Raw genomic sequence first — 14,113 nt, 5'->3', positions numbered from 1 at the left:
TTGAAATAAGTCTGTCAACCCCTTAATGTTGCTTTCCTTAGTAAAGCAGATCAAAAGAACCTGTGCTGGCAGTGTTCTTGTTTTTGGGCTTGTGTTGGTTTTTCACCCCAACAGCAGCTGCTAGCCAAATTGTTGAAACAAGTAGCAATTTAGATTTGAAGATCTTTCCCACCCATTAATAGCCCATGTGACCTGCTTACATCACAGGAAGCCTGTCATGTGTGGTGGGAGGAGCTTCCTGACAGGAAAAGGAAGTTATGTAACAGGAAATGAAGAGAGAGAGAAAGAGACAGCAGTTATGGCTGCTAATAGCAGCCAATGGCTGCCGTCGTGATAGTTAGAGCCGAAGAGGCTGACTTAGCTATACTGTGAGTTTGTTTTTGGGAAGATCACAGCAGAGGGTTGGAGAGGTTTTGGGATTGTGAGGCTCCATGTTGTAATATCATGTTTTAAGTTCCTTGATGTTATGATAAAGTAGGCTAACTGGCTGTGGGATCTGAACATTTGGTTATGGAATATGGTTCTCTGATGTCTGAATAAATGGTTTATTCTTCTACTTTCTATATGGAGAGTCTTGTATAATTTGAGATTCAGAACTATATAGCCATTTTGACAATTATCATCTACATTGTTATTATACATGATTTGGCATCACGAACAGGATCATAAGGTATAAGATCTCTATTTAGAGGTAGAAGGGCTTTAGAAGAAGAAATGGTTATCCCAAGATGGGAGGATGTAACTAGGGGAATGTCCTGAACTTTATGCTGCTGGAAAGGGAGACCAGGCAGCTGGAACTACAGGGAGACTGTCCCTCTATTCACTACAATATACATCTGATACATTCTGGACCCTTTGTGCTGGGCACAGATACTGATTTTGCATTCATCTCTGCAATGATATTTCTGTTGCTGGCTTCTGTCCATTTAGAGGTTAAACTGGCCATTTTTATTCTGAACCAATGTTATTCATTATAAGACCCTACATAAAACATGGATAGTTGTCCCTCTCAGTAAAATTAAGGGGTTAGCCTAAACAAGGAATTCTTAATTATTTTTTTATGTCTTGGATCCCTTTGGCAATCTGATGAATTGTTTCCTCCTCACAATATTGTTTTAAAATTCATAGATTAAAATATATCGGATAAGAAAGGAAAATCAATTATATTAGAAACAATTATTAAATACTTTTAAAAACAAATTCATGGACCCCAGGTTAAGAACCCCTGGCCCAGATGATCCCTAAGTCGATTTCATCACTTTATCCTTTGTGATGGATAATGTGGGAATTTGTTTTGCTGAACTATGTAGGTATGTATTGAGGCTATTTTATTTTTCAATTTGCTTATTGGGAGGAGGGTATGAATGGGACAGAAAAAAATTTAAAAACTTGTTATTAAAGAAATTTAAAAAAAAGAAATACAAATTCTATGCTAGATGAGAAATGAGTAAGACAGTTCTCTTTGACTTCTTCCCCCGTTTCCCGCTGAAGGCATTTATGAAGAGCCCAGTGAGCTTAGAATGCTTTTCCTTGAGTGTTCTCCCCATCTCATATAGAGCAATGTTGTTAGACCAGATAACAGCTACAGCTAAGCATTTCTGGTGCCCTTGGTATGATGCTCATGGTGCCAGTGCAGTAAATCTGTATCCTTCCCATTGTCTGATTTGTTCTAATTATTCTTCAGGGAATTTTTTGAGTTTGACCAGAAATCTTTCAAGAAATATGTCAAAATGTGGGGGTAATTATAAATATAAAAGATAGCCCCTGTCCTCATAGGGTTCACATCTAAGATGTAAACAGAGATAAAAATCTAACACAATATTACTGTCTAAATTCACTGGAGAGTCACACAGACAGCACTGTGTGAAAGACAAGGAGACATGTTGTGGTTTTTATAGGTTGGCAGGAAGGCAAGGAAAAGGTGATATTTTGGTTTCTCCTTAAGAGATAAGAAGGAATTCAATAAACAGATTATGCAGCTATAGAATGGCATTGTTGAAAAAGCACTGGATTTGAAGTCAGGCCCTTGGTTTGAATCCCAGCTCTATGTCTCATTGCCTGCATGACCATGGATAAGTGAACAGTCATTTACTCTCACTAGGCCTCAGTTTCCTGCTCTGTAAAATAAGAGAGTTTGACTAGATTCTCTCTGAGAACCCATCCATTGCTAAATCCTATGACTTATATCAGGGCTGTCCAAAATGTGGCCTGCATGATGCATGCGGCCCACGGTGTAATTTGTGGCTTGCCTACAAGCATAGAAATTTACATAAATGCTTTAGTAAACAAGCTGAGCTACCGCAAAGCTCTCACTAAAATGGCAAACCAAAATATACTGTCTATTGTTTCAATAAAAACCTAAGGTTGGACATCCCTGACTTATATGTTACAGGTGGAGACAGAGAGTATTTCTATATTAGTAAGAGACTTTAATCTTCCCCTCTCAGAACTAGATAAATCTAACTAAAAATTAGAAAAAAGTCACAGAAGCGAATAGAATTTTAAATAAGCTAGTTATGATAGATATTTTGAGAGAATTGAATAGGATTAGAAAAAATACCATTTTTTCCCAGTGGTTTACAGTAGTTTACAAAGATTGATCATATGTTAGGGCTTAAGAATTTTATAGTTAAAAGCAGAAATATTTAAAGCACCCTTTTCAGATCACAATGCAAAAAATATATGTTTAATAAGGGACCACAGAACACAGATTAAAAATTAAATACAGATTTAACAACCTAATCTTAAAGAATTAGTGGATAAAACAACAAATCATAGAAACAATCAATAACTTCATTAAAGAGAATGACAACAATAAGAGAATACATCAAAAGCTATGGGATACAGCAAAAACAGCCATCAGAGGAATATCTATGTCTCTAAACGTTTACATCAATAAAATAATGAAAGCTAGACCAATGAATTGAGTATGCAGTTTTAAAAAAACTAGAAAAAATACTTAAAATCTCCAATTTTGAACTAAGTTGTAAATCTTAGAAATTAAAGGGGAGATTAATAAAATTTATTGTAAAAATATCGAACTAATAAATAAATCTAAGAGTTGGTTTTATGAAGAAAAACACAAAAATAGATACACCATTAATTAATTTGATTAAAAAAGGGAGAGAGAAGAAAAACAAGTCAGTTGTATTACATAGAGAAAACCTTAATATACTATTAATGAACAAGAAACTAAAGCAATTGAGTTATTCTGCCAAATTATATGCCAATATATGTAAAAATTTAAGTGAAATGAAAGATTATTTATAAAAATTATAAATTGCCTAGATTAGCAGAAGAAATAGAATATCTAAATAGACCTATTTTAGAAAAAGAAATTGAACTGACCATCAATGAGCTTCCTAAGAGAAAAGGACAAGGAACAGATGGATTTACAAATTTATTTCATCAAACATTTAATGATCAACTAATTCCAATATTAAACCAATTATTTGGAATAATAGGTAAAAAAGGGATTGTACCCAACTCTTTTCATGAAACAAATATGATACTGATACCTAAACCAGGAAGAGTAAAAACAGAAAAAGAAGATTATAGACCAATTTCATTAACAAATATGGATGCCAAAATCCTAAATCAAATACTAACTGAAAGATTACAACAATATATTGTAAATATTATGCATTATGATCAAGTGGGATTTATGCAGGGATGATTTGACATAGAGAAAACTATTAACCTAATTGATTATATCAATAATAAAAATCATATGATTATATCCATAGATGCAGAAAAAAAATTTGAGTAAGTATAGCACTCATTTTTATTTAGAAAAGCACCTTAAAGTTTTTGGTATAAATGGATTTTTCATTACATTAATCAAAAGTATATACCTAAAACCATAAGCAAGTATTATTTGTAATGGGGATAAGCTAGAAGCCTTCCAAGTATGATCAGGTGGAAAACAAGGCCTAGTGGCACTGATCTTATTCAATAGTGTTTTGGAAATCTTAGCAATAGCAATTAATAGAAATAGAAGGCATCGAATAGGGAATGAGGTAATAAAATTCTCTCTTTTTGAAGACAGTATGATAATATACTTAAAAAGTCCCAAAGAATCAACTGAAACATTAGATGAAACAATTAATAATTTTAGCAAAGTAGCATGATATAAAGTAAATCCATACAAATCATCAACATATCTATATATCACAAACAAAATCTTGCAAAAAGAAATAGTAAGAGATACCATTTTGAAATAACTCTCAAGATTATTTGGGAGTACACCTTCCAAAAGAAACCCAGGAGTGACATGAAGAAAATTATAAAAAAAGGTCTTTTATTCAAATAAAATCAGATTAAAATAATTGGAACAATATTAAATGTTCATAGGTAGGCAGGGTGAATATAATACAAATGACAATTTTACCTAAATGAATTTACATGTTCAATGCCATACCAATTAATATATACAAAATTTTACTGAATTAGAAAAAAAAATTAATTTAGAAAAACTAAAAGTCAAAAATATAAAAGGAAAAATAAAAAAAATGAAGGAAGGAGGTTTGGCAGTTTTGAATTTTAAACTATAATATAGGGCTGCAATTATCAAAACTATCTGATACTTGCTAAGAAATAGTAAGGTTGATCAGTGGAACAGAGTAGAAATACAATTTATAGCAGTAAATTAACAAAATAACCTTGCATTTGACAAATGTAAAGAATAACGTTTTGGGGATAACAATTCATTATTTGGTAAAACTTATTGAGAAAACTGGAAAGCAGTCTGGTAGAAATTAGGCATTTGACAATATCTTAAACCATTTATCAAATAAGATAAAAGGAATATATGACCTAGAGATAAAAAGAGATATTACAAGAAAATTTGAAGAAAAAGGAATATATTACCTATCAGACTTATGGACAGGCAAACAATTTATGAATATACATGAGACAGAAAGAAGTGTGATGTATAAAATGAATAATTTCAATTACATTAAATTCAAAAGCTTTTTTAAAAATAAAATAAATGTAATCAAAATCAGAAGGAAAGCAGAAAATGGGGGGAAATTTTGTAGACAAACTCTCAGATTATGGTTTTGTATCTCAAATATAAAGAACTTTGTCAAATCTATGAGAATATAAGTCATTACCCAATTGATAAATGATCAAAGGATAGGAATGAGTAGTTTTCTAAGGAAGAAATCAAAATAATTTTTAATCACATAAAAATGTTCTAATTCATTATTGATTAGAGAAATGCAAATGAAAACTACTTTGAGATACATTTTTATACCTATCAGATTTTCTAATATGATTGAAGGGGAAAATGACAAATGTTGGAGGGAATGTGGAAAAATTGGGACACTAATTCACTGTTGGTGGAACTGTGAACTGATCCAACCATTTTGGAAAACAATCTGGAATTGTGCCTAAAGAATTATCAAATTGCCTATACCCTTTGACCCAGCAGTATCACTACTAAGCCTGTTTCCTAAGATGATTAGGAATAAAGGAAAAGAACCGCTATATTTTAAAAGATTTATAGTAGCTCTCTTTCTGGTTTCAAAGAACTGGAAATTGTGAGGATGCCTTCCGACAGAGGAATAGCTGAACAAGTTTTAGTATATGATTGTGATGGAATGCTACTGTGTCATAAGAAATGATAAGCTCGATAATCTTAGAAAAATATGGATACACTTGCACTAAATCATAAAGAGCAAAAAAGCAGAACCAAGAGAAAACATTGTAGACAGTAGCAACAATACTGTTTTATGAAGAAGTTTGAATGACTAAATCATTGTGATTATTACAAACCGCCAAATTAACTACAAAGGACAGATGAAGGAAGTCATCTGCTTCTAGAGAAAGTACTGATAAATAGAAGCACGCGCGGGCGTGTGTGTGTGTGTGTGTGCGTGTACGTATACACACATACATACATATCCATATTTTTGTCCAATGGTAGCCATTTCCAGGGCTGGGGGAACAAAAAGGGGAGGGAAGCAAGTTACATGGTAATTTTATTATAAATTTAAAAGGAATAGCAAGTTGTACATAATAGATTTGCAATTTCATATACGATCACCCTTTTTTTCCTCTTCTACCATGTTATGGAAGGCCAAGCAAAATGCACTGTGGAAGAAGGAAGGGCTCCAGGCAGAGATGAGGAGAGATGCCATTAGTTATGCCAACAAGTGAGGAGCCCTTACTGAGAACCACCACTTTGACTGGAACACAAATATTTCAGCAAAGGCCAGTTTTTATCTTTTAAAAAATGATTACACTTTGACTATAGCTCCATATCATCAGCCTGCCTTTGGTTGTGTTGCCTTTGCTGATGGAATGTACATTTTCTATAGCTCCCTGTACAGAGAAAATAAAATATCTTCAAAGCTAGAGTAAATTTTCAGAGATGTGTGCTGAGAAGTGCATGTAACCGGAGGTCAAAGAGTGCAAACTTATGGCAGAAACAGACAATAAGAATAAAAAGCACCAGCTAGCTATGGTCCTAGATATTTTCCAGGCTACCTGATTACCTCTGAAATACCCTCTGGAGTCATGGTAATTTTTAATAGGATCACTCAATTAATCAACAAGCATTTATCAGGTCCCCACTATGTGCCAGGCACTGGAGAAAACAACCAAAAAACAGGAATTGTAACCCCTGCCTTTGAGAACTTACATTTTTATCAATTTTAGGTTAATAGACTTGAAATTGGAATGATTCTCAGAGCTTATCTGGTCCAATCTCTTCATTTTACAGATGACAAAACAGACCCAGAGAGGTTAAGTAACTTGCACAAAGTAACACAGCTAATTAGTGTTAGAGTCAGAATTTGAACCTAGGTTAATCCCCTGACTTAAGTTCAAACACTCCTTCTGTGTCATCAATTTGAGGGCACCACCTCCATCTTTGGCATATCCTTTATAAGCAGTGGGGGAGTCCAGGCTCTAACTCTTACTAGTAAAGTGAGCCATGAACAAGTCCCTTTCCATTTTGCACCCTAATTTCTTCATCTGGAAAATAGGAATATTAGAGCTTTAATCACCTACTTCACAGGCTTCATGAAATCATAGATTTAGAGCCAGGAGAGACCTTATAGGTTATCTAGTCCAACTTACTAATTTTACAAATGAGGATCCACTTGCCAAAGATCATACAACTAGTATCATCAGAGATGAGATTTGAATTCAAGTCTTGTTACTCTTATGTTCAGGCCTTTTTTGTTTTTTTGAAACCTTAAAGGACTATGGGAATGAGAGCTATTTTTCTCTTAGAGTAGAGGGTTCTTAGCCTTTTTTTCCCATGGACCCCTTTAGCAGTCTGGTAAAGCCTATGAACCTTTTCTCATAAAAACATTTTTAAATGCATAAAATAAAATGCATGGATTGCAAAGGAATACAATTATACTGAAATACTGAAAAATTTTAAAATATGAAAATATTAAAAAAAAACAAATTAACAGAACTTAGGTTAAAAACCCTTTGGTTTAGAGGTCAACATGTGTGGTCATGGAAACAGAATTGAATCAGGGACTATGAGTTATGGACTCCTTCTGCTGATGACTATCGCCGAGCATTTGTAGTCTAGACTTCAAGCACCACAGTTCAGCAAGAACTGAAGGGGTTACAAGTAGAAAATATTTAAGAAGTCTTGGTCTACAGTTTGTAGTTTATTAGTCCATTCTAGTGTGTTAGAGTTGCCCTGGATGAAAAAAATCATCACCTGATAGCCAGTTCTTTGGTAACAGATAACAACGGTAACAACAATACTGTTTTATGAACAACTTTGGATGACTAAGTCATTTTGACTATTATAAACAGCCAACTTAACTACAAAGGGGATTTGACAGTGCCTGCATGTTGCTAGTAGTACAATTTGTCAGGAGCCTAGAGTTACCTTCACATAATGATGAAGATTAGTTGAATTATTATCATTACAGTATGGAGACATTGTGTACAGTGGAAAGAGAACTGGCTTCAGAGAATTCAGAGGATCTGGTTTCCACTCCTGCCTTTGAAGCATACTACTTCTTTGGCTTCAGGAAGTCAATTAATATATCTTTGCCTGAATTTCTTCATTCATAAAATTCAGGGGATTAGATTAGATGGCCTTTTTCTGAGTTTATTTCTAGCTCTAGAACTATGATCGTAAAATACATACTGGGACTGGGGTAGAAAGGAGGAAGGGGAGGGAAAGGGTAGTGGTGGTAGCTATTTTATCATCTAGCTCCAAGGGGATTGAGCATTCCAAAGGTAGATATTGTGATCTGTTGACTTAAGAAGCCCTCTTTCTGTGCAGATCTCTGAAATAAACTTTTAATTTTTTTCTATCTTGATGCTCTCAGTAGGCTTTATGATGGCAGACTGCCAATCTTAGCCATTCTCGATTCAGTTTTCATCAAAATAGTTCTAGTGAAAGAGTTTTGCACACTCTTTACTAACCATTGGGTAAGTTACTAGTGGGCAGAGGTACATCTGGATGCTTCTGGGCTTGATGTCATTCAAAAACCCTCTAGCCTGTTTTCGAATTCTTAGTGAAACCTTGGTGACTTTGCTTCAAAATCTTCTTTTTTTATTGTGTTGGCTGCATTACTTAAAGAGTAAAGACTGATCATGGTCTTGGGTGACTGAAGGGATCAATTATCAAAGTCCTTTCTAAACAGTTATATCTTACTCTAGTGGCTTGATCCACCATAAAGAACATGGCCAAATACTTTAAAAGGAAGCCAGAATTAGAGCTTGTGCAGCAGCATTTGGGAACTAGCAAATTTTTAGAAAGTAAAGCATGTCCTTATATCTATATTACAAAACAATATTCAGGTATGGAAAGAATGTCAGTATTTTGGTGAAAATAACGACTTCTACTGACTAGAGCAGGTTACATGATAAAGGTAACACAATTGAATCAGCTTAATGTGAGGGTTCCATGGCCAAGGCGTCATCACTTTTTAAAAGATAAAAATTGACCCTTGTCCAAGTACTTATGCCACAACACAAGTGTTGTTAAGTCATTCTACCCATGATGCTCTTCAAGACATAGTACCCATATATCATAGTCTGTTGGGCACCAGGAAGGTTATCTTCTCCCATTTACTGAATATCTTTCCTCATGCCTCCTACATCAATGTCCAACATTCTATCATTTATGATTTATGATTATTTCCTTCTGGTCTTGAAGGCCTTTCCATTTTCCAGAGGGTCTCTATTAAGATTCACAAACTGCTGCTGGAACAGTGGAATACCTGAAGCCATATCAGTTAATAACTTATTGAGGATTGATTGGCAGCTAGCTAAAATAAAGACCCAGTAGAAATTGGACAGAGTATCAGTGCCTGAGGGAGAGAAGAATACTGAGTTGAGAGTGAGGAAGGTACTACAGAGAAAATTTTCTGTACTTTGTAATTTTGCCCTGGGCCAGCCCTACATGTGATAGAAACATTAAACAGACTTTGAAAAATTTTGGATGCTGAATTATTTTCTAGAGAGTTTAACCCATGCAAAATTTATCAGTTTTTTGCTCAGCTGTCTTCCTTGTGGTCCAGTGAAAAGAATGCTGGGTGGGAGTCAGGAAACCTGTGTTTCTGTCTCTGCTCTTTGAGACCTTTGGACACTTATATAATCTCTCTCTGTCTCAGTTTTGTCCAACGGAGATAGTTATACTAAGTCTACATTGCAATGGTGGAAAGAACATTCGAATATCCGGGGATACTGGAAACTCTTATAACAATGTAAATTGTCCTACAAAATTAAAGTCAGATATATGTTAAAGATAACGAGATACTTGATGGTTTTCAAACTGCATCAATAAGCATTAACTGAACACTCACTATTTCCTGACTGCCAAGGATACAAAAACAAAATTTAACCATTTCCTGGCCTCAAGGAGCAGCTATTATATGGGGGAAACAACGTGTTTACATTTAAATATATACAATGGAAACTCATGGTAATTGGCAGGGTTTGGGAGTGGGAGGAGGCATGATCAGCAAAGGAGATTAGAAAAAGTCATTCAAGACTCATTCTAATTGGATGTTTATGAGTCTGTCAATAAGCATTTTTAAGTTGCCTTCTGAGTATTAGTCTCCTTGCTAACCACTGGGGATACAAAGAAAGGCAAAAGACAGTACCTACTCTCGAGGAACTTACAATCTAATGGGTATCCCTATGATAAGACGAAAAGATAAATCTTATTCATATTTTTTGAAAGGCTGTGTGGTGTAGTGGAAAGATCATCAGACTTGCAGTCAAGAAAGAGCCAGTCTTAAGTCCTACCCAGAACTCTAGTAGTGTGATTGTAAGTGTCACTTTTCTCCTTTCAGCACCTGTTTCCTCATCTCTTTTTCAGTCTTTCAGTCACGTCTGACTCTTTGTGACCCCATTTGGGTTTTGTTGCCAAAGAGACTGCAGTGGTTTGCCCTTTCCTTTGCTAGCTCATTTTACAGATGAGGAACTGAGGCAAACAGGCTTAAGTGACTTGCCCAGGGTCACACAGCTAGTAAGTGTCTGAGGCTAGATTTGAACTCAGAAAGATGAGTCTTCCTGATACCATGCTCAGTATTCTATCCCCTGTACCATCTTGCTGCCCTTTTCTCATCTGTAAAATGGGGGTTGCATACAATGTTAAAAATTTATATCCAAGGATGATCCTTAAAACCCAAGGTTTGGTGAGAGTTTTAAATAAGATGAAGAATGTAAAGTGCTGTATAAACCTTAAAGCCTACATAAATATCTATCTATTTATCGTCATCATCATTACTCATAGGTTTATTCACAGGTTCAAGTGTCCTCTTGGCAATAGTTCAGTCCTCCTTCTATATCCTAGGCCCTTTTTATGTTGATAACTGGGCCTTTCTTTCAGGGGATTTCTTTAGAAAAAATTTTTTGAGTTTTTTTTTGTTTTGTTTTTTAATCAACTTTACTTTCAGATCTATTTCCTTCCTCCCAACCTCCTTCCCTATCCAGTGTGACTATGAGGGATAGGCCTAGAACAAAGACATGAAACCTTAGGAAATAGCTTCTTAACCTAAGGTATGTGGGGCATTGATAGGTTTCAGGTGATTAATGGACTTGAGAGAATTTAAAAAAAAATTTCAATGTTGGGGGCAGAGACAAGATGGGAACTTGCTTAAGCTTTTCTGAAGGTCCCTCCAAACACCTATAAAAATAGCTCTGAAAAAATTGTAGAGCTGCAGAACCCATGAAATAGCACAATGAAGCAAGGCTCCAGCCCAGGATAGCCTGGATGGTCACTGGGAAGGGTCTATTGCACAGAGCTGGGAGTGGAGCGGACCAGACCAGGAGCCAGGCAGAACAAGCCATAGGGCCCTGAGTCATTGAGCTGTGGCAGTTACCAGACTTTTCAACCCACAAACGCCAGAGACAACAGAGCAGGTTAATGGGAAAAACTTCTGGGACAGAGTGAAAGGAGTTCGTGGTCAGCAGTAGAAGTGGTGCAGCTCTGAGGTGACTTCCAGAGCTAGAGCTGCAGTTGCTTCCAGCCCCAGGCCCACCTGGTGGGAAGAATTAAGCAGCAGATTAGAGCAGGAATGCAAAGCCAGCTATGCCCTGCCCACATCTAGGCCACAATCCTGGTTGTCAGTTCTTGGGGGAGAAGCAGTGCTGGTGTGGCAGAGCTTGCTGTGTAGAAGTAGCTTTGAAAATAGCAGCATAGCCCTTCAAGCTTGGGACAAAGCACTCTATACTCTACAAGGAGTAATACCTGGTCAAAAAGCTTAAGGGTCAAGTAGTTGGCTGGGAACACGGCCAGGCAGTGAAAAGGGTCTGAGATTCAGACTCAGACTTCGGAATATTTTTTTTGGTGACAAAGAAGATCAAAACATAGAGCCAGAAGAAGGCAACACAGTCAAAGAGGCTACATCAAACCCTCTAAGAAAAATATGAATTGGTCTCAGGCCATGGAAGAGCTCAAAAAGAATTTTCAAAAGCAAGTTAGAGAAGTAGAGGAAAAATTGGGAAGAGAAATGAAAGTGATGCAAGAAAACCTTGAAAAACAAATCAATGACTGGCTAAAGGAGACCCAAAAAAATACTGAAGAAAATAACACCTTAAAAAATAGACTAACTCAAATGGCAAAAGAGCTTCAAAAAGCCAATGAGGAGAAGAATGCCTTGAAAGGCAGAATTAGTCAAATGGAAAAGGAGATCCAAAAGACCACTGAAGAAAATATTACCTTAAAAATTAGCTCGGAGCAAGTGGAAGCCAGTGACTTTATGAGAAATCAAGATATTATAAAACAGAACCAAAGGAATGAAAAAGTGGAAGACAATGTGAAATATCTCATTGGGAAAATCCACTGACCTGGAAAATAGATCCAGGAGAGATAATTTAAAAATTATTGGACTACCTGAAAGCCATGATCAAGAAAAGAGCCTAGACATCATCTTTCAAGAAATTACTAAGGAAAACTGCCCTGATATTCTAGAACATGAGGGTAAAATAGAAATTGAAAGAATCCACAGATCACCTCCTGAAAAAGATCCCAAAAAGAAAACTCCTAGGAATATTGTCACCAAATTCCAGAGCTCCCAGATCAAGAAGAAAATACTGCAAGCAGCCAGAAAGAAACAATTTGAGTACTGTGGAAACACAATCAGAATAATACAAGATCTAGCAGCTTCAACATTAAGGGACTGAAAGGCTTGGAATGTGATATTCTGGAGGTCCATGGAGCTAGGATTAAAACCAAGAATCACCTACCCAGCAAAACTGAGTATCATGCTTCAAGACAAAATATGGATTTTCAATTAAAATAGAGGACTTTCAAGCTTTCTCATTGAAATGACCAGAGCTGAAGAGAAAATTTGACTTTCAAACAGAAGAATCAAGAGAAGCATGAAAAGGTAAACAAGAAAGAGAACTTGTAAGGGACTTAATAAAGTTAAACTGTTTTGTTTACATTCCTACATGGAAAGATGATGTGTGTAATTCATGAGACCTCAGTATTAGGGTAGCTGAAGGGAATATTTGTAGACAGAGGGCACAGGGCAAGTTGAATATGAAGGGATGATATCTAAAAAAATAAAATCAAATTAAGGGATGAGAAAGGAATATATTGAGAGAGGGAGAAAGGGAGAGATAGAATGGGGCACATTATGTCACATACAAGTTGCAAGAACGAGCAGTTCTGTAGGAAGGGAAGAGGGGGCAGGTGAGGGGGGATGAGTGAATCTTGCTCACATTGGATTTGACCTGAGGAGCGAATAACATACACACTCAATTTGGTATCTTACCCCACAGGAAAGAAGGAGGCAGGATATAAAAAATGGGGGAGATAGAAGGGAGGGCAGATAAGGGGAGGAGGCAATCAAAAGCAAATACTTTCAAAAAGAGACAGGGTCAAGGGAGAAAATTGAATAAAGAGGGATAGGATAGGAAGGAGCAAAATATAGTTAGTCTTTCACAACATGAGTTTTGTGGAAGGGTTTTGCCTATGTTAAATTGCTTGCCTTCTTAGGGAGGGTGGGTGTGGAAGGAACAGGAGAGAGAATTTGGAACTCAAAGCTTTAAAAACAGATGTTCAAAAAAGTTTTTGTGTGCAACTAGAAAATAAGATATACAGGCAATGGGGTATAGAAATCTGTCTTGCCCTACAAGAAAGTAAGGGAAAAGGGGATGGAGGGGAGTGGGGTGACAGAAGGGAAGGCTGACTGGGGAATAGGGCAATCAGAATATATGCCATCTAGAAATGGGGGGAGAGTCGAAATGTGGAAAAAATGTGTATTTCAAACTCTTGTGAAAATCAATGAGGAAAACTAAAAATATTAAATAAATAAATAATAAAAATGCTCAGAAGAAAAAAAAGTGGCAAGAAAAAGCAGTTCTGTTGGAAGGGAAGAGGAGGCAGGTGAGGGGGAATGAGTGAATCTTGCTCTCATGAGATTTGACTTGAGGAGGGAATAACATACACACTCAGTTGGGTATCTTACCCCACAGGAAAAAGGGAGGAAGGGGATAAAAATGGGGGGATGATAGAAGGAGGGCAGATAGGGGGAGGAGGTGATCAAAAGCAAACATTTTTGAAAAGGGACAGAGTCAAGGGAGAAAACTGAATAAAAGGGGACAGGATAGGAAGGAGCAAAATATAGTTAGTCTTTTACAACATGAGTATTGTGGAAAGGTTTTGCAT

Source organism: Trichosurus vulpecula, chromosome 1 (assembly GCF_011100635.1).
Source record: "Trichosurus vulpecula isolate mTriVul1 chromosome 1, mTriVul1.pri, whole genome shotgun sequence".
NCBI lineage: Eukaryota > Metazoa > Chordata > Mammalia > Diprotodontia > Phalangeridae > Trichosurus > Trichosurus vulpecula.
This window is presented reverse-complemented; position numbering follows the sequence as displayed.